Source organism: Diabrotica undecimpunctata, chromosome 1 (assembly GCF_040954645.1).
Source record: "Diabrotica undecimpunctata isolate CICGRU chromosome 1, icDiaUnde3, whole genome shotgun sequence".
Taxonomy (NCBI): Eukaryota; Metazoa; Arthropoda; class Insecta; order Coleoptera; family Chrysomelidae; genus Diabrotica; species Diabrotica undecimpunctata.
Genome location: NC_092803.1, coordinates 152,845,951 through 152,867,261, shown reverse-complemented (window position 1 = coordinate 152,867,261; position 21,311 = coordinate 152,845,951). Strand labels below are relative to the sequence as shown.

At 33.7% G+C, this 21,311-nt stretch overlaps 1 protein-coding gene across 1 annotated transcript in view; it reads right to left on the bottom strand.

Moving 5' to 3' along the window:
* Window positions 1-18,999, bottom strand: part of LOC140432397 (FERM and PDZ domain-containing protein 2-like) — a 778,164-nt gene extending 759,165 nt beyond the window's left edge. Inside the window, exon 1 of the mRNA XM_072520269.1 lies at window positions 18,859-18,999. The gene's annotated coding sequence lies outside the window, so the exon portion shown is untranslated. The remainder of the gene's footprint in view (window positions 1-18,858) is intronic.
* Window positions 19,000-21,311: the final 2,312 nt, after the last annotated feature.

Genomic DNA, 21,311 nt, shown 5'->3' with positions numbered 1-21,311 from the left:
AATGCAGAATTTAAATCTGGAGGATTCTTTGTACGCATTAGGGTTCCAAGAGGTTCTTTTAACCCACGTAACAGTACTCTTAATGCTAAATTTCGGAAAAAGCTACCGAGAATATTAATCTCAACCATATGTTCGGTTTTTGTAGACAAAACAGATATTTGATGATTTAATAGGTGTTGAATTCGGTTATAAAAATCGAATGGAGATTCATTGCCTTGTTTTAAATCTGAAATTTCTATGCTTAAAGTATAAATATCTCTTTTATCTGAATACGAATTTATCAAAGCATCTTTTAAATCCTGCCAAGTTCTAAGAATACAAGAAGAAATATTAATTGCGGCTTCGCCTTTTATTTTTGCTATTATACTTGACATCAAATATTCATTTTGAAAATCATTTACATCCGCAGCATTATAAAATTTATTTACAAGTTTTTCGCAAATTTCTAAAAATCTAGGAAGTAATGTGTGATTTCCATCAAAATCTGGAATCATATCTAAGTATTCTTTCTTTAATTGTGGAACTGCCATTTTAAATTTATTATTTAATTTTAATATTTCTGAAATTATTTTCTTATTACTATTAAAATGTAAATTAGTTAAAATTGAGTCAGAATCTGTATCTGAGTTACTACTCTCTGAATAATCAGTATCTAGTGTTAAATTAGGCTCTCTATATGACATTAATTCACTTACAGTAATGTAGCGATCTTGTCCATGGAATACCTTGCTTTGGAACTGGATCTAGAGACACTCACAATATTCACTTGAAAGTCCCTCCGGTATAGAAGTACGAATCTTCTCGTCAGGTTACTCAATTCGCCCAACTGGAATTCACTTCGCGAATATGGTTCAAATGGTCAAAAAATCGTAGAAACGAACCGAGAGTTATATTCATTAACGCCCGTTTGACCATCCAATCTGACTGCGCCAAATATATTTGAGTTTTCCAAAACTATATTTTTAAAAAATATTTATTTAACACAAAATACTAACAATAGGTTTAACTACGATAAAAGCAGAATCTAGACTAACTAACAATATGATTTTTATACAGAAAGAAATATAATATTAAAAGTATAACATTCGGAACATATGTTGTCTTAATCAGCGTTCTTCAGTTCACTGGACTTGGGTCATTACCTCATTAAAGCTTAGTTCGTAATTTATGGGTCGATAACTTATATATATATATATATATATATATATATATATATATATATATATATATATATACATATATATATATACATATATATATATATATATATATATATATATATATATATATATATGTATATATATGTATATATATATATATATATATATATATATATATATATATATATATATTGGGGGCCAGACTCATCAGTATCACTATTATTTCTAAAATTTAACTGTATGCACCGAAGACATATATTAAGAAGAAGATAAATATTCTGAAAATGATGGTTACGGGGATTTTATAACAAGTTTAACAGATAAATTGAAGATGTATTCATTTGATTATTTTATTCACTTTTAAACCAGTCTTAAATCTTAAAAAAACTAATTAAATACAAAATAAACAACAATTGGTATTATTTGCCCCCAGTCAATAAAGAAATATCTCCAAAGCACCAAAACAAATTAGCAATCAATTTACATTATTCCTTTTTAATCCCAAAATCGTCGGCCTTGCTTAATACGCCCGCATACTACGCATCCGCGAACTCACAAAATTTTTTGTTAAAAGTAATTGAAAAGATTCCTAACTTCGGTGAGATCGTATAAAATTTACATAGATTTCATTGTCATCTTCTCTTTTTCGTTATTCAGCGTGATTCGTAACAAACTCGATGAAAGCGATTAGACTATTTTTTAGATAAAAATACCTACAACGAGAAAATGAAAGTTGTAATTCAATGTATTTTAAAATATGATATCTCTAGGTAAAAATGTCTTGATTAAATTAGAAAATTAAATTAAAACTTTGCAAATACTTACATTAAAACTTTGAAGTACAGGTAATTTTATAACTAAAGAACCATATCATATTTGTCAAACATACAATACCATAATAGAGAAAATAATAATTATTGCTAATCAAAAATTATTTAAGATTTCGATATCTTTTCATTAGTTAAGTTAATATTATACTAAATTTAAAATATACACTATGAAGTAAAAGCTTCTTTTGTAAAATGGTATAAAATTAATTTTAAAAATTATCCAAAATTTATTTATAAATTTTTAGAACTTTTTCAATTCTATTGAATCATTATCAGTGAAATAAGTAAAACCACTTAAAAATAAGAACAAAAGGGTAAAATTTTGACTGTTAAATTAAAATTTTGGTTAATACTTTCGTCTTAAAGTAATTGGAATTGGCCACATAATGAGGTTAGATGTCCCTTAAGTCGATAATAAGGGATTTCATTTTTTATGACAGTTAGTATTATCCCTTTCGGACATTTGGTACATAACCATAAAAATTGAATTGTTTTGTTTGAACTTGAAGGTTAACCTCAATGTATGCTCCGTTGAAAAATCTAGATATTTTCATTTTAATAATAATTTAAATTCCTATAGTGTCCCCAATATCTGGAGCATGTTGAAACCGTTACAAATAGCGCCATTGTAAGTTTGTTTTTAAATTTTGTTATTATTATTTGTAATAACTGTTTTTGGTGAAGTAATAATAAATATGTAATGTTTCTCTCTAGTCCAAGTGTAGAATTATTGCCTTTAAAAATATTTTCACCCTTTTAATATTTTTTTTAGGAAAGAAAAGCCTTTCTTTCCATCCAGCGAGAAGATTCTTTAAAACGGTGTCCAAATTCAAATCGTTTAGGAACCTTCCTGTGTGTGTGTTGCCCAGGAAATCTATGTAAGTATTTTTTTATTCATTTCTTTGTAGTTACCCCTTCTAGTCCCTCTTTTATTCGCTTAATTACGACCCAGCTCTCCAACCAAACCAAGAGTGGCTGTTCGCAGACGTTTCGGTTTTTTTGCTTACCCTATCTCCAGCCCAGTAATTTCTGTCCTCAGTTTCAACCCCCTTTAAGTGATACCCAATGTGGTAGTCAAAATATAACCGCTACAAAATTGATTTTAAATATACTAATACTAACTTAATAAAGTTATTCTACCTTGCTACTTATAGGATTGCAAAATATGCAAAGCCTCATGCAATATGTGAGACTTTTCTAATACCGGCCGCTGTGGATATATTCCAAGCTGTTAAAAAGCACCCAGAAAAATTTAAAGAATACCATTATCAAACAACACAGTCAAAATACGAATTGTCGATATGTCTTCCAATATTGGAGAACAACTGTAATTAAAACTTCAAGAACGCACATATTGTGCACTAAGTAGACGAAAGCACTGACATAAACGTGGCCTAGCTACTTGTATTTATATAATTTGAATATATATATATATATATATATATATATATATATATATATATATATATATATATGTATATATATATATACCCTAACAGGCCCTAGAGGCCCATGGCTTGGAATGTTTCCACTGTTTTCCTCCATTTTCTTCTGTCCATGGCCGCAGTTCTCCAATTTATTATCCCAATTCGTTGTAGCTCTTTCTTACATACTTCTAGCTACTTTTGTGTGGTCGTCGTCTTCTCTTCTTTTCTTCTCCTCTCAACAGCGAGTCCTTTGCCCAAATACCATCTGCCATTCTTGCAAGATAGTCTAACCATATAAGTCTCTTTGTCCTGACGATCTGTCTAAATTCTGATTTCCCATACATTCTCGGTTCTTCATTTCTTCGTCTTCTCTCGTTGTTTGTGGTAGTCTTCAGTTGTGTGCCTTTATATGTGATCTACCCTATTTCCATATACTTTGTTTTTTGCTCATTAATAATCAGTCCATACTGTTAAGCCTTCGTTTAAAAGAGTTTGAAAATCCCCAGCAGTTCCCGTTCAGTTCTTGCCATTAACAACACATCGTCCGCAAAGACCAGGACCTGGCTTCTGTTGTCATTAATCATACCTTTTGTTCGTATTCCACTCTCTCTCTCATTATTGTCTCTAGCAAGAAATTGAAGAGTATTGTGTACAGCGGATCTCCCTGCTTTAGTCCTATTCTTACTTTAAATTTTCACAGAATCATTTTCAGTCTACTTCTTATGGCTCTGGCAAGTACCTTATATGTTACATACAGAAGAGTGATACCCCTGTAGTTTTCGCACACTGCTTTATCTCCCTTCTTACGAATGGAACATACTATTGTTACTCTTCATACTTCCGGCATTTTCTTCGCTCCCAAAATTTTGTTAGCAGGCTACATATCCGCGTTATAAGTGCTTCTCCCCCATGCTTGATTAGTTCTGCAGTAATACCATTGCTGCCTATAGTTTTATTGTTTTTCATGGTATATATGATTTCTCTTATTTCTTCCACGGTAGGAGTCTCCATTGTTTCCGCCGTGTTGTTGACTTATCCTACCATTTCACTTGCTCCTCTTTATTTGCATCCGGGTCTTCTTTACACAGATCTCTGAAATGCTCTTGCCACATATCTAGCTTTTTCTGGTTATTTCCTATTAGATGCCCTTCTTTACTCTTGTAGTAATTATGTTTTCTTAGGCCTTGGTCACTGCTACTTTTCGCCTTCTGGTAGAAGTTACTCACGTTTTTATGAATGTAATGTTCTTTAAGTTTTTGGAGCTTTTAATGCATATGCTCCATATTCTTCATCCTACAAACTTTTTTCGCGTCTTTTCTCTCTGTTTGATATTTATTTCTATTTTCGTCACTTTCTTCTTCTTCTTGATGTGCCTATCCGTTACAAATGTTGGCGATCATCATGGCAATATTTATCTTATCTGCAGCAGCGCATAAAAGCTGCACAGATGTTGTATTGAACCAGATTCTGTGGTTCTTTAACCAAGATGTTCTTCTTCTTCCTGGACCTCGTTTTCCAAATATTTTTCCTTGCAGGATGGCTTGAAGGAGAGCATATGAGAGCGAGATTTGATGGTGGTAAGTACCTCTCGGTTCTTATTCATTCCTCTGAGGACCTCCTCATTTGTGACTCGGTCAGTCCACGAGATCTTAAGCATTCTTCGATATAGCCACATCTCAAATGCTTTCAGTTTTCTGCACATATCTTCGTTCAAGGTCCACGATTCAACACCATACAAAAGGACAGAGAAGACGTAGCATCGCAGCATTCTTACTTTTGTATCAAGAGAGAGGTTGTGACTCTTAAAGAAGGCCCCCATCCGATTGAAGGTGGATCTAGCTTCTCCGATGCGTACTCTAATCTCCTATTTGTTGGTCCATTCTTCATTTACTATGGTACCGAGGTAGTTGTAGTGCGTTACTCTTTCTACAGGGGATTGGTTGACGTAGAGTTGACCTTGTTATTCTTTTCTTGCTAATTATCAAAAGCTTTGGCTGCTTAACGTTTATATTGAGTCCATATTATTGATTGTAATACGTGATTTTGTTCATAAGAACTTGTGTAGGAAGTTGTCCGCAAATACTATGGTGTCATCTGCATATCTGATATTGTTTAGCCGGTAACCATTTAGTAGAATTCCTTTTTTCAGTTTGGTGCAAAGCTTCGATAAATATTCTTTCAGAGTACAGATTAAAGATTAGAGGAGACAAAATACAGCCTTGCCTCACTCCACGTATGATTTTCACATAGTCAGTGTGTTCACCTTCAACTCTGAGATTTGCTGTCTGATTCCAGTAGAGACTTCTAATTATTTTCAGATCTTGGTTGTTAATTCCTGTTTCTTTTAGTATTTGCATCATCTTGGCGTGCCGTACTCGATCAAATGCTTTCTCGTAATCAACCAGACATGCGTATACGTCGCAGTTGACGTCTTTGCATCTCTGGAATAAGACTTGTACTGAGAACAAAGCCTCTCTAGTACCAACAGCATTTGTGACCCTGAACTGGTTGGGGGAAATTTGACTTTCACACAGCTTGTAGATTCTCTTATAGATAATTTCTCAATTATCTTTAGGAACAATTTTAAAAGATGGCTCATGAGGCTTATAGTACGGTAATCTTCGCTTCTTTGGCTCCTGTTTTTTTGGAAGTGCAATAAACTCAAATTTTAGCCGTTCTGTTGGTATTTCTCCAGAGTTGTATATCTTTGCGTATATGATATGTATATGAATATCTTTGCGATTATTGCTATTGATTCGTTGTCCATTAGTTTGAGTAGTGCTGCTTGTATATTATCAGGGCATATTTCGTCACTTGCTTTGTCCATATATTTTAGTCTTGTCTTCTTTCGTTTGTTAAGGCTTTTCTTGCAATCGTCATCAAACCATTCTTTATCTCTCCCTTCTTAATTTGACCTAACCGCTTTTAAGCTGCTCACTTCACAGCTTCTTTCTAGTATTCCCCACTTCATTTCGATGTCACCTTGATTTTCGTTTTGAACTAGTTTTGCTGTCACGTCTGCCTGGAAGTTGTCAGCGGTGCCTTTTTCCTTAGTTTGGCGACGTCATATTTTTTATAAGATATTCTCTGTTCTCTGACCTTTGGGATAGTTTCTCTTAATTTCGTTATCATTAGTATGTGATCGGAATCCACTTCTGCCCCTCTATAACTTCTAACATCTGTTATTAATTTTGCGTGCTTGCTTTCCACTAGGACGTGATCGATTTGGTTGCGTGTTCTACCATCTGGAGCGATCCATGTTTCTTTGTGGATTTTCTTGCGATCGTAAGTAGTCAAGTAAGTACTCAAAATTCTCAAGTTGTTTTCTTGCACAAATCCTACCAACGACTTCCCATTTTCGTTGCTTTCGTCAAGTTTGCTTTTACCTCCCGTAGTTTTTCGGTAGATCTCTTCATTCCCTACCTTGGCATTTAAATCACCCATTACAATTTTAATATCATATTTTGGAATTTGATTATATATAAGTTCAATCTTACTATAGGATTCTTGTTTTATATTCTGGTCTTTATTTTCTGAAGGAGCATGCACATTTTTTAAACTTAATTTTTTAGTTTTACCTCTCAGTCTCCGCCTACAAATCCGTTCAAATATTGGCTCCAACTCCATCATCGCACTTTATAACCGATTATTAATTATAAAACCCGTTCCCAAAAAGCTGTAGTTGTCTATCATTATATATCCACTTTGTATTGTTTCATCACTAACATCATATGTTTTAGGACGCCTAGAAGTACTTCTCATGTTCCAGGAACCTATCCGGAATGTACTTGGATGACATTTATTTTTCCTTGTTTTCCTTGTTTCCTCTATTGATAATCCCTCTATGTCCTCGTTCATTGCCATAGTGTGTATTTTCCTTTGATCCATCTCTGCTGATCGGCTCTAGTTTGCTGGTGGGACTTGGTCCCCTTTTGTTCGGTTCCATCTCCATACTCTGCCATCTATTGTAACCTTTCAAAACTGACTTATTAAAGTTTTACCTTCTCTTTGGGCCTCTTGTGCTTTTTTTTTTCGTCTTGTATGCTTTTCTCAATTATTGTCAAATCATCGTTTATGTAAATTTTTTCTTCTTGAGCGTCTTTTAATTTTCTTTTATTTCTCATTAGCTTAGAATTATAGAAGAGTTTTTGTTTTGTAAACCACTTAAAATAATCTCTACAGCACAACTGATTTTTAACATGCTGGATGGATATGTGCTCAAAATAGGTATTCCTTGTTCAAAGTGTGTCAAGAAAATCGACAGGACTAGCAGCAAAAATAAAGAAAGTTGCTCCTAAATACCGAAATACCCAATATGCAATCCACCAGGAATCATTAGCTGCTAAAGACATGCCGGAAAATTTGACCTCCGTTTTATCAGATACTGTAAAAGTTATCAACTTCATAAAAGCTAGAGTCCTTAATTTAATTCTCCTTCATGTGTGAATATATGTGTGAGAAGCTCAAAATTCTTCTCTTGCATAAAAAAGTAAGATTGTTATCCCGTGAGAAAATTTTTACCCGTCTCTTCAAACTGAGATCGAAACTTTTAATGCTTCTAACTAAAAAAATAGTGACATAAAAACTTATTCTGTGATGAACAATAGTTGTCAAGATTAGCATGTCTAAGGGATATTTTTGATAGATTTTGTGAACACAAAGCTAAAAATAAGTTTTCAGGGAGCAAATACAACAACCTTCATAACCAATAGACTCTTTCAATAAAAAGTTGGTCCTTTTTGTGTTCGCAAATACTGGAAAATATTGTCTCAAGATTTTCTACACTGTCATCATTTTTGTAAGAAAATGATAGAGCTCCAAAGCCAGATGTGTTTGTTTGTTGATATAATTCTGCACTCGGAAGATCTTGAAGAAAGTTTAAATTAATATTTCTCTGAAGATTATTCCAAACTTGATTGGATCATAAAAAATTTTTGAGGAAACTCACTAATTGAGTTATAACTGCAGGAAAAATGTATAGATTTAACAAAAGACAGTTCCATGAAAAACATTTTTAAAGAGAAATCATTAACTCGGAAACCATCCACTATTAAAATTGGAGAGAATATTTTTATTTAATGACGAACTATATTTGTTTAGTATAAGTATAATGGCATCTTATCTAGAGTTGTAAAATGTTTCCACATATCGATTTTAATTCAACAGTGTACATCAAACCTTATTCAAGTGTTTCCCCTTGATTTCATTAGGAGAATGCAAAACAATAGGGCAAATATTCCTTAGGCCAAGTACAAATACGAGTTAAAAGGTTTTTTTCAAATGGAATTGGAATTTAACCGCAGTTTATATCAGAAGTTAGCGGCAAGTGATTGCAAAGGGGTGCTTCCATTTGCAAAATAGATTTTTTTGTGTTATATGTAAAGTTTAATGAAAATGGGAGTATCTTGTTGTTGTTTTTGTATGTATGTTTTTGTTTGTATCTTGCTGGTGTTTACAAATGTTTGAAGACTTCTTTAAGACAAAATAATATTTTATGAATTTACAGTCTACTTTTGATTTATTGTATTATATTTTAATTAATCAAAGGCATCAAACGACTTAAAACCACGATTTACAATAATTTGTTAGTGTGGTATAGATGAAAATCTCTTGTTGAGACAGTATTAACCCTCCTTCCCCTATTAACGGGTTGGGTCCATCAGTACAAATATAAATGAAATTGCTTAATTTTGTCAATTTTTTTTTATTTTATTCCTAGACTCGGTGTACCTTTTAATGGCACTAAATAGTACACTTTAGCATAACTTGGTGAAATTGTATGAATCCCTTTAATCGCTACCTCTAAAAGACAGACCCCACCCGTGGGTGGGCGTTTCTTCTTTTGTGTTCAAGATGTTTATAAAGATTATGGTTATATCACAGTATATTGCTTTATAACGAATTTTTTAGCAATATAAGTAGATGACAACAGGGTTCCTGGGGCATCCACGAATTCTCATCCTTTAAAATCGCAACCCCTGGTCGCAACTGCCAAACGGCTTAACGTAGGATGACGTGTGAGGTATCGTTGAAAAGGGAATGAAAAATTGAGTTAAACTCAATATGTGCCGTGCGCATCGGAGCATGCTAAAAGGGCATTATATTGTATCTACGTTTCTATTGGTCCGATCGTGACGTACGAGGGCTCGTTGGAACGGGTAGGGTCACGAATACGTTGATTCAAAAAACAAAGATGGCGGCATTGCCAAATGGGCGCTATAACATATCTTCGTTGCAGCACGATGAATACACTCAGCTCCACCCTATCAAAGCAGGTATTCCACAAGGAAGCGTACTAGGACCTATTATTCCTGATGTTCACTGCAGGTATCCCATCCAGCAGTAACACAGAAGTTGCTACACGACACCGCAATACTGACCATGGACTCTAATCGCACAAAAGCATCAGAAAATTTACTAAAAAATAGTGAATTAGAGTAAATGAGAACAAGTGAACACATGTAACCTTCACAATGAAACGAGGTGAATGCCCTCGTCACACTCAATGGAAAACAATTAAGTAAGGCAAACGATACAAAATACTTAGGTATCTATCTTCACAAACGACTAACCTGGCAGAAGCACATCTTCTTCTTCTTCTTAACGTGCCCTATTAAGTCCCCTTGAAGTTGGCGATTATCATGGCGAAACTGTTTCTGTCTTGAGCTATTCTAAAGAGTTGCTCAGCTTTCCTCATTCCTGTCCACTCCCTGATATTCTTCAACCAAGGGGCCTGCTTTCTACCAATTCCTCTACGTCCTTCGATTTTACCCATCACAATAAGTTGAAGAATATTATATCGGTCTCCCCTTACTACGTGTCCAAAATAGGCCATCTTTCTACATTTGATGTTATCAAGCAGCTCGCAAGCAGCATTTGCTCTCTCAAGGACTGCCACATTAATGACTGCTATGCTTCGACACCGTATAAGAGGACTGACCAAAGATAATTAAAACTGGACACTCTTTGAATTATATGACCATCAACATATAATCGTGCATCTTGATGTGCTAAACGGCTAAACACCATGTGTTTTGTTTTTGAGCAGTTTATGTTTAGGCCAAACTCTCTTCCCACTGTATCAATGGCATTTAAAAGGCATTGTAATCCATTCATGTCATCACTTAAAATAACTGTATCGTCTGCATATCTGATTGTATTTATCAGAATTCCATTAACTTTCACGCCCCATTCCAAATTATGCAGCGCTTCTTTAAATATTCTATCTGAATATAAATTAAATAACAGTGGGGATAGTATACAACCTTGTCTGACACCTCTTTGTATTTTACATATTTCTGTTGATTTTCCGTTTATGCGAGCTGTCGCTGTTTGACGCCAGTATAACTTTTCTATGAATCGTATGTCTTGACTATCAACTCCTTTATCTTTTAATATTGTAATTAATTTGTGATGCTGTACTCGATCAAAGGCCTTTTCATAGTCAATGAATACAGCAAAGACGTCTTTCCTTTGATCTCGACATTTCTGCAGTAATACATTTATTGCAAAGAGGGCGTCCCGAGTTCATCCTGGTCTTCTTCACATTTATCTCTGATTCTACTGTGGATGATGCGTAGAAATATTTTCAAAGTGTGGCTCATAAGGCTTATCATTCTATAATCGCTACAGTTTTTCGGACGTTGTTTTTTTGGTAGTGTTATGAATTCGGACTTTAACCAATCTTCAGGGATATCACCAGTCGAATAAACATCATTGAAAAGCTTGACCAGTATTCCAATGTTTTCCTCATTTATAAGCTTTAACATCTCTGTCGGTATGTTATCAGGGCCAACGGCTTTCTTGTTCTTTGCTAACTTTATAGCATGCAGTATTTCTGATTTTTAGTATTTCTGGTCCTTTACCTTCAACTAAAGTCTCCAGTTCTTCGGGTCTATCATCATTATACAGTTCACTTATATAATTACACCAGGTTGTTCGAATGTCATGTTCGTCTATTATCATTTTTCCCGACGAATCGGTTATAGTATGTGGAGTTTTCTTATGATAAAGACCAGCTACTTCTCTAACTTTTTTAAACATATTAAACGTATAATATTTTTCATTCAACTTTTCTACTTCCTTGCATTTATCCTCCATCCATTTTTCTTTAGCCACCTTTATTTTTTGTTTAATTAGTTTCTGTTTTTCCTTATATTCTGTCTTGTTACCTTTCAGTTTCCTCCTTTGCTCCATTAATTCCAGAATTTTATCAGTCATCCATTGTTGTTTTTTTGTGTCTGTGTAACGTTGTTGAATATTTTTCTTATTACTTTCAAGGTAAGATCTTTAAATGTGTTCCATATTTCTGTGTTGTTTTCATTGATTGGTTTCTTTGGCTCATTGTTTAAGTCATTTTATATTAACGTTTTGTTGGATATTGAGATATTTAATTTTGGTGACTTTTTTGACTTTTTTCAGCTTCACTTTGATGTCAGTTATTACAGGGTTATGGTCTGAACCGATATCTGCACCAGGATATGTCGTTACTCTGGTGACGCCATTCTTAAATCTCTTGTTTACCAGAATATAGTCTATCTGATTTCTAATCATATGTAGTGAATTATCTCCTGGTCCCCTCCATGTGTATAACCTTCTTTTGTGTAATTTAAACCATGTATTTGCGATTATCATATCATGTTCTTGACAGAACTGGTATAATCTATCGCCTCTTTTATTTCTCTCCCCTAGTCCATATTCACCTACCAGGTCAGATCTTCGGCCTTGGCCAATTTTTGCGTTAAAATCTCCAATGATATATGTGACTTCGTTACTTTTTAGATTTTTCAGTGTCTGTTTTAATTGACTATAGAATGATTCGACATTATTGTCGTATTTCTTTTCTGCAGTAGGGGCATATATCTGGATAACATTGACATTAAATGGTTTGCTATTTAATTGGAGTATTGCTAGTCTGTCGTTCACTGGTATAAAATTTTTCACATATTTCTTAAATTTAGACGTTATAAATATGCCAACTCCATTCCTATGATGTGTGTCATCTTCTACACTTCCAGAATAGTATAGTGTACCTTCATCTTGTTCACATATTCCCGTTCCAGGCCACCGGAACTCACTGATGCCCATTATATCAATTTTTAAACGTTTAACCTCTTGAACTAAGTTACTGAGCTTACCTGCTACATAGAGGCTTTTAACGTTTCAGGTACCTAATCTGATTGTACTGCTAGACATTTTTAAAGTTGTCGAACTTCTAAAATTGTAGGAATTTCGTGTGATGACGACCGGGGAGGCCCTACAGTCTGATGCGCGCCCTTCCCTGTCGGATCTTGGTTTCCGTGATCCATGATCAGTAATACTTCCGTTACGATTATATTGAGCCATGTTAATTTTACTAGGGACCATAATGGGGTGGTTTCCCGTTGCCTTCCACATCGCAGTATCACAGCCGCTTAACTCATAATGTGAGTTTTTTACTTCCCACAGCCTTAATCCAGTAATGCCATTATTGCTGCCTAATGTCATATCCTCAGTTGATCCTCGGGTACTTATTTGGCAATGCCTTATTCGTACCTGTCCTGCATATCTGCAGGAACTTTCCCTATCAGCCATATGGGACGTGCCGTGTCGAGGTTGAGGACATCCCCCGCCCAGTCTGTCTTCCGTGAAGTACAGAAAAGCCCCTACTCATTTCAGAGCTCCTCCTTCGCGAAAGCTGAGACCGGACACGCACATCTTCACCAAAAGAAAACAACTTGGCATTAAATTTAGACATGTATACTGGTTGGTTAGTCGAAACTCTAATTTAAGATTGGATAACAAACTGCTTATATAAAAGGCGATTCTCAAGCCTATATATATATATATATATATATATATATATATATATATATATATATATATATATATAAATATGGTAATATGGTAATATGGTAATGAACATATGGTAATTAGCTGTGGGGCACCGCAAGCAATTCTAATCTTGCAATCCTCCAACGCTTCCAGAATAAAGTATTCAGGTCTATAGTAAATGCTCCATGGTATGTTTTCCTCCTCTATAGAAAAAGATCTGGAAGTGATTTCGGTAAAAGAAGTTGTAACAAGTTACAGTGTGAAATATGGTGAACGGATAAAAGTTCGCGGTTATTCGATGACAATAAAAAAGTGCGTAGGCTGAAACTTTCTAAACAAATGATCTACCAAACAGATTTAATGTTTAATCAAAACCAACTGTATTTTAAATTCTACCTTAATTATGTGTAGTTGTGATTGTGTTTTATTATTATTATTTCATTGCTTTTAACTTACATACTTTTTAGTTACACTATTCACAATAAATTGGTAACATTTACAGTTGCTAAATAAAGAAAAGGAACTCTCCACTGAAAGAGGCTCCTACACTATATGTAAACAAACAAATTACTTATTGTTCTTTATTTTTGGATAGATTGTAATTTTAATTGGAGTCAATAAAAAGAATTCGATCTAAATTTAATTGTGTTTTGACTACAATTTCTGTTATAATAATATAAGTAATTTTCTTTTTAATCAGCACTTAAAATAAAGCTCTAAAATTTACCATCTTATAAAATATCCAAAGCTCTTACGCTTTCAATGTTCATTTCCTGACCCCTTCAAAATTATCGCTCTGAACAATCACGAAAACAAACTTGATAAAGTCAATCTACGAATTCAGAATTCTGAACAAACTGTTGCCTAGGGGAACACAACTTCAACTTAAAGCACCCATCAATCAGATACTTTATATCAGAACCAAAACTCACGACAACTTAACCGTGCAGAAATATACGCGCAACAATATCGTTCTTGGTGTGATGTTATTTGTTGAGTGTTTTTCACGAGCTTTTGAAATAAAATATTTAAGTTTATGAGCACGAAAGATACAAAGAGAGGTGTAAAATATTGTCACAACATACGCGTTTGGTAAAGAGAAATACAGCATGCGGTATCAGATATACAATTACTTTGAAGATTGAAGAAAAATATAGTTTAAATCATAAAGTGCAATTGGAGACGATACGTTATAAACCATGTGTTTATGCCGTAAGATATAAACCAGATCTGGAATATATTTTTTAAACCACTGAATCGGGAAAACTTCAACATAGATTAAATTTTAAAATGCATGCAACAAAGAGCAAAATTATAATAAATTGAGCAGCAATCTAACAGCTTTGCTATTAATAGCAATTGAGGCAAAAAGGATTTCTATAATTTTCTTCAATTCCGTATTGAAAAAAATTCTAAGAGAAATTCAAATCCACACCAAAGCATTAAATATAAGTAAAGATAAATCTACTACCAAATACACTAATTTGTTATACAGGGTGGTATTTAAGTAATTGTACAAAAAGAAACAGTAGATTCTGTAACGACGTTCTGATCGTTTAACAGTTCGAACCATGGGAGTGTCAATATTTGCACATCCACTTCTACAACGAGACGACGAAGTGGGATTCATAACGGCTATTTGAGGCGTGTGAGTAGCGGAATTAGACAGTCTTGTAGCTAGCGCTCTAGGCTCCCTGACTCGCCGGTGTAGTGAACCTGCGAGCCAACCCGGACAGAGAGATTTCCATATTGAGGATCGTACTCTGTCCTTAACCAAGCGGAACCCATCGGTATTGTGTATTGAACATTACCGTGGATCTGCACAGAGCCAACCCTAACAGAGATTTCCGTATTGAGGATCGTACTCTGTCCTTAACCGAGCGGAACTCATCGGTGTCGTGTATTGAACATTACCGTGGGTCTGCACAGCTGGATATTTTATTTGTGAGTGCGTTCAGAGCTCCCGCTGAATTGAAGCGGAAGTGAGCTAATATGCTAAATTAATAGATTTATTTTTTATTTCAACCTGTGTTTTACTGAGTCTGTCGCCCCGAAAGAGCTACCCATCACAATTCTACACTTTAAAATATTACGATTTAAGCCAAATTGCTTTAATAAAATGTTGATATTAAGAAAGATACAGGGTGTTAAAGTGTAAATTTAAAATTTTATTTTGCGCTATAACTTTAATGTTTGTAAACATTTATGCATAAAAATTTACAACTGGGTACTTTTAAATATGAGAAATTATAATTTGATGCACACTTTGATGTAGCTGATAGAACCCGCCACATATGTGGCATACATTTGCACTTAACTTTTTTGCTCTTTGAGTTATCTGTATTTATGACACAAAATATTAAAGATACATTATTTTAACAAAAAAAAAGGTATATTTGTTAATAACTTCAAAACTTAACAGTTTTCGAGATAATCGCATTTTACAAATCAGCTGCATAATTCTGATTTAAGGCAATTACTCCAGGCAACGAAGGAAAAATAGACAAAAACATTAATAAATCTAAATTTTGGTATAAAATACCTTTAACTAAAGTTAATAGTTAACTTTTATGTCAACACTACAATAGTTTACTTGAGTTCTCCAATCAACAATACAAGATAGTTTGAACCATGTTCTTTCAACCATCAATTAATAGAGTACCGGCATTATTTATTTAACTTTGTATCGTGACCTGAAGATGCTTTGCATATTGTAGAAAGCGAAACCGGTCGTCTGATTAGTTAAATTAAATTGGTTGTGAGTAAGTCTAATTTATTATTTCTTTTACCTTTTTTTATACTAATCTTGTTTGAGTGTAGGTTGATTTAGATGAATAAATTAAATAAATAGGTACTAAAATTATAGTTCAGTATTTAATTAATAAATATTCTAACGTACGCCTCCTGAAATTTGTCTAAAAAGTTGACGTTTTTCAATTCTCTAGTTGCTTTTACTTTACTTAATTGTTTTAAAAGTGTTAATAGCTTAAAGATTTAGTTTAAATATTGTTCAACGAGACGTTTAAATGTTTACATAAGCAGAATAGTACCGTTCGCGTCATAAAAAACTGGTACAACTCTTATAACCAAAAATCGTGTTTTTTAAGTTGTGTACGTTGATCTTGTCACATGTGTCATTCTAATTTCTAGGGCACCGTTGCCAGTTCAACGAAAATATTATATGAAACCAGCTAAAAGCAGGGCTGTGCGACAGACCGCCAGTTTTGAGTGTACTAAAAACTAAAACATCGAGCATTCTCGATCAGTCAATCACATTAAAGTTTAAACATGCATCCTAAAAAATTCCAATATTAATTTTGTAATTTTCCATCATCTCAATTAAGTACCCATACATTGACTTGTGTCTTATTATAATTTATGAAAATATTTCGATTCAAAAATAATGATAGATAATCAATCTAGACATAACTTTAAATTATTATAATAAAACATTACAGTCGGATATTAGATTGTAACTGTCATGTTTTGAAAAGCGTTTTTTCGCCCCGGATATTTTATAGTTTATAATACGTAGGATAAAGTATAATATTTTTTTTCACATTTATCGTTCTTATACTAAATAATCAATTAATTTTGGTAGTTTGCATGTTACTAAACTTATTAACAAAAATACAGTTCGTGTTCGGTAGGCAATTGAAGTATAAAATTACAGTAGACGCATTCCAATGTTCCCTGTGCCAATACAGATCCTTCAAACATTTTGGATATTAACTCAACCCTATCTCTGGTTATTAAATTAATTAGATACGGTTTTTTGTTGTTAATGATAAAAATAATACCTATCTACATTACAATACAATTACAATAATACATTTTTGAACGTTATTTTTTTATTTAGATTTAGTGCAATTCCGTTATCTGTGATGGCAACAACGAATTGATTCACGAACCATTGTGTACAGTTTGAACACAGGTTTACATTGGGAAAAAAAAGTGTACCAGTTTTATATGACGGGAAGTGTACATCGAAAATTTGAAAAAAAAATTAGAAAAAGTTTACGAACTTGATCGTAAATGTTTAAAGCTTCAAAGTGATAAAGTCAAGGCCATCATCAAGGCTCGACATGCATGCTCCAGGTACAAATTGGAAAGGTCCGTACACTGTCCTACAGAAATAAACGATCTAATCTACCGCATCCAGTTTTAATCAAGAAGTTAACCCAAAGTAGTGCATGTCGAGAGACTAACTCCATACCATGGAACCAATCCACCCTGTTGGCTTTAATCGGTCCCTGAGAGACCAGTTATTCGAGGCGCATAATATAAAGGATGGAGCTACGAAAGTTCTGTAAGATTTGTCCCAGATAGAAGAAGTTCCTTGATGAAAAAGTATTAGAAGAGTTTTTGAAGTTTACAATTGTCATTGTTTTAAAGTATTGTTAACAAGTTGGTAAACAAGTTAATATTATTTTTCATATAAAAAATTATTTGAAGAAGAATTTGTTTTAGAATAATATGTATTTAAAGGAACTGATTTTTGTTAATACAAAATATTGCCATATCTCATCCGTTGTTCGAGTTTTTGAAAAAATATTTAAAAGTCAGGTCGGTCAAATAGTTAAGCAGGCCAGGCCGCCGAAATGCAATCATACTCTGAATGATCTATCGGACGACGGTTCAGGTTCTGGTCAGAAAACAACAAAGCTAATGTAATAGTTTAAAATTCTAAATGACTCTGCTATTTAGACTAGAATACGCTGGTGTATCGGATCGATCTATTGATGAGCAGTACCGTAAGAGATTAGGACTTGCGGCTCGATGTTATTTCTCCATAGATCGCTACCGGAATAGCGGATACACTTTAAAAACCAAAATATGGATAGATCTAGAAGTCGGAATGTCGGGAAGTCGGGATTAAAAGTCCCAATTTAAATTATATAAAGAATCTCTGTGGTACTTTTAGAGGAAAATTACAAGAGAAATATAATTTAAACAACTTGGAAAGATATACGCCAATTGTGATTCTCATACGTGAATAACTGATCACGTATCATCTATGCCAAAAAATCAATCATAAGGTTACAATTTTGACACTTTTGTTTAATTTGTCTATACGCAATTTTTGTATTGTGAAAATTTTAGTGAAACGATGTTATTAATTTTAATAATAATAATAAAATTGTGTTTTTATTGTAACAGCAAATAAAATATAAAAATTTAATACTGGAGATCATTTCAATGTATGACATTGTAACTGTTGAACTCGAATGGTATATATAAAAACTATATAGAAGAAACAAGTAATTATTACTCACGTCATTCACAAAAAATATGGGTTTTATACGAATACAGCCATTACCCCGTATTTCCGGAAAACAAAATATGATTCGCAAAATAAATGGTCTAAATCGGACAAGTGGTTTTTATAAAAATATATTTTAAAATTTTTAATACCTTTCGATGATTTAAACCTAAATAATAAACTTAAATTTTAAAATATACGGTTGAATATTCATTTGGATTTTTCTATTTAAATCACTTATAATTTAATTTATTACTAACATTAAAATATCCTCAACAATTATTTTTATTCAGGTTCAAAGAAACGCAAAGTGTACCAACTTATCTTCTAAAACAAAAATATTGAGAGCAAAACCATAAACTTACCGCAGTAAAAATCGTCGAAACTTCTCTGACCCTATCTACCGACTATCGTAAACTATAAATTTCCGCGACGTATTCTCGGGAAACCGGAAAAGCGACGCAGCGTCCGTTGGTTGGCGTCGACATAGGAAGACTGGTTGAATGAAGAGCACAGTTTCTGAGTCTCTGAGTTCGGTCAGATACCGCCACCCACTCTCAGGATTAGAAATTTGCCGCCCTCCCACGCAGCAACAGCCAATGCATTCGCATGCTAAGTTGATTTACTGTAGAAAATTAAATACAGATTACTTTTCGAGAATCTCAATCGTTTATCGAGTTTGAACCCACTGAATTTAATTCTTGGAACACGAAAGAGACTTAACGAAACCAATATACATTAGACAAGGAGTGAGACAAGATTTTGTCCCATCGCCCCGCTGATGTTATTTTTAATAATGGTATCCTCCTCTATTAAATGAGTTTAAATGAGGTAGTGATGTGCAAAATATAATCCTGTTAGCATCTCTAGCCTCTGCTACTCAATTCCGACTCTCACCTCCACGTGGTGAACCCCGGTAACCTGAACAACGGGAGGAATGGTCCTTCAAAGATAAGGGGGTTGGGCAAAAGGTTAACTACCTCTTCCCTTAAAAAAACTTATTGTTCTGAAAGTACAAAGAGGAAAATTCGGACTGTTTAATTCACGACGACCTAGCAAACGACAAAGGAATACCGATTTACGGATCTACACATGGAACTTACGAACCGTCTATGCTTCAGGCGCTCTGAGATTGCTAATACAAGATTTCGATAAAATAAAAGCCGATGTAATGTCGATTCAAAGATAAGATGGACTGGTTCAAGAATTATCTAGAGAAGATCTATAATATATACTATAGCGGACATAGCACCCGATACAAGTTTGGCAGTGATTTTTTAGTCAGTAAAAAAACAAAGAAATTAGTCCTTAACTTGAAACCCATAAACAAGAGAATATGTTATTATATTAATTATGTCTTTAATTATAGCTTACTTAGTGTACACGTACCTACCGAAGAGAAGAAAGACATCGAAAAAGATGAATTTTACGACACCTTAGACAAAGAATATGATCGATGTTCACGTCATAGCGTAAAAATAATTACTGGGGACCTTAATGCAAAAATTGGCAAATACCAATTTTTCCAGCCAGCTATAGAACGTGAGAGCTTACATGAAGAGTTGAACGATAACAGGTTGAGACTAATGCACTTTTCAAGTACCAAAAACATAATAATAGGAGGATCAAGATTTCCCCATAACATGATACAGAAAAGATCATGGAAATCGTCTGACAATGAAACCGTTAACCATTTATATAACATCCTAATAGATACAAGGCATTCGTCCGACCTCTTGGACGTCAGAAGCTACCGAGGTCCAAATATAGATGGTGACCACTTTCTTGTAATGGCAAAAATCGGGGAAAGAATATTAAACTTAACGAAGAATAACCATATGAAACAAGACAAAATTAATGTTGATAAAACTCAACCATTTAAAGAAAACGAATGATTTAACAAAAAGTGCCAAGAAGCAACAAATAACAAAAATAGAACATACCTAAAGACAAATCAAGTGAGATGCACAAGAAGAGCAAATACTGGACCCTAAGCAAAGCAGAAAAAAGATTACATAAAAGAAAAAAAGGCAATTTTAGAAAAATCAGTTAAAAAGCATCGAATGGCTAACAAGTCAAAATGGAATTTAAAAGTTCTACAGAAATCTAAACAAAATGAGCAAAGAATTTAACCCAATAATAGGGAGCTGTAAGGATGGAAAAGGAAATATCTAAATGATACGTCCCCAATATTTAACAGATGGGTTGAATTTTTCGACGCAAAATTTAATAGCCATCATATCTAAGAAGCATATAACAACCTAGCAGATCGAAATTATTGAACTCTATTCAACCCAAATGAAAGACCACCTGCCATTAAAAAGGTATTAAAAAGTATAAAAATAATAAATCACCAGGAACTGATCAAATTTGCAGTAAACTCTACAAGAATCGTGGCGACGCCCTACTGCAGACACTGCATAAACTTATACTTCTTATCTGGCAAAATGCGACCATGACCTGTGAATGGTCTTAAGGTGTGATATGCCCGTTACATAAAAAAGTAACCAGCGCCAGTGCGACAACTACAGAGGTATAACCCTGTTAACAACTGCTTACAAAATACTAGCAAATATTCTTTACGAAAGGCTATAAGTTTACATAGTATGCATAGTTGGAGAATACCAGGTCGGATTCACTCCAGAAAAATTAAGAATTGACCAGATTCATTCAATACTACTATAAGTTTGGTATATCAAAAAAAATCCGATTAACAAGAACGACAATATGTACATAACTTGTCAGTGTTAGGATACAGGGAGAGAATTCTAGAATCTTTCAGATAAAGGAAGGACTCAGACAAAAAGACTCAGACTCT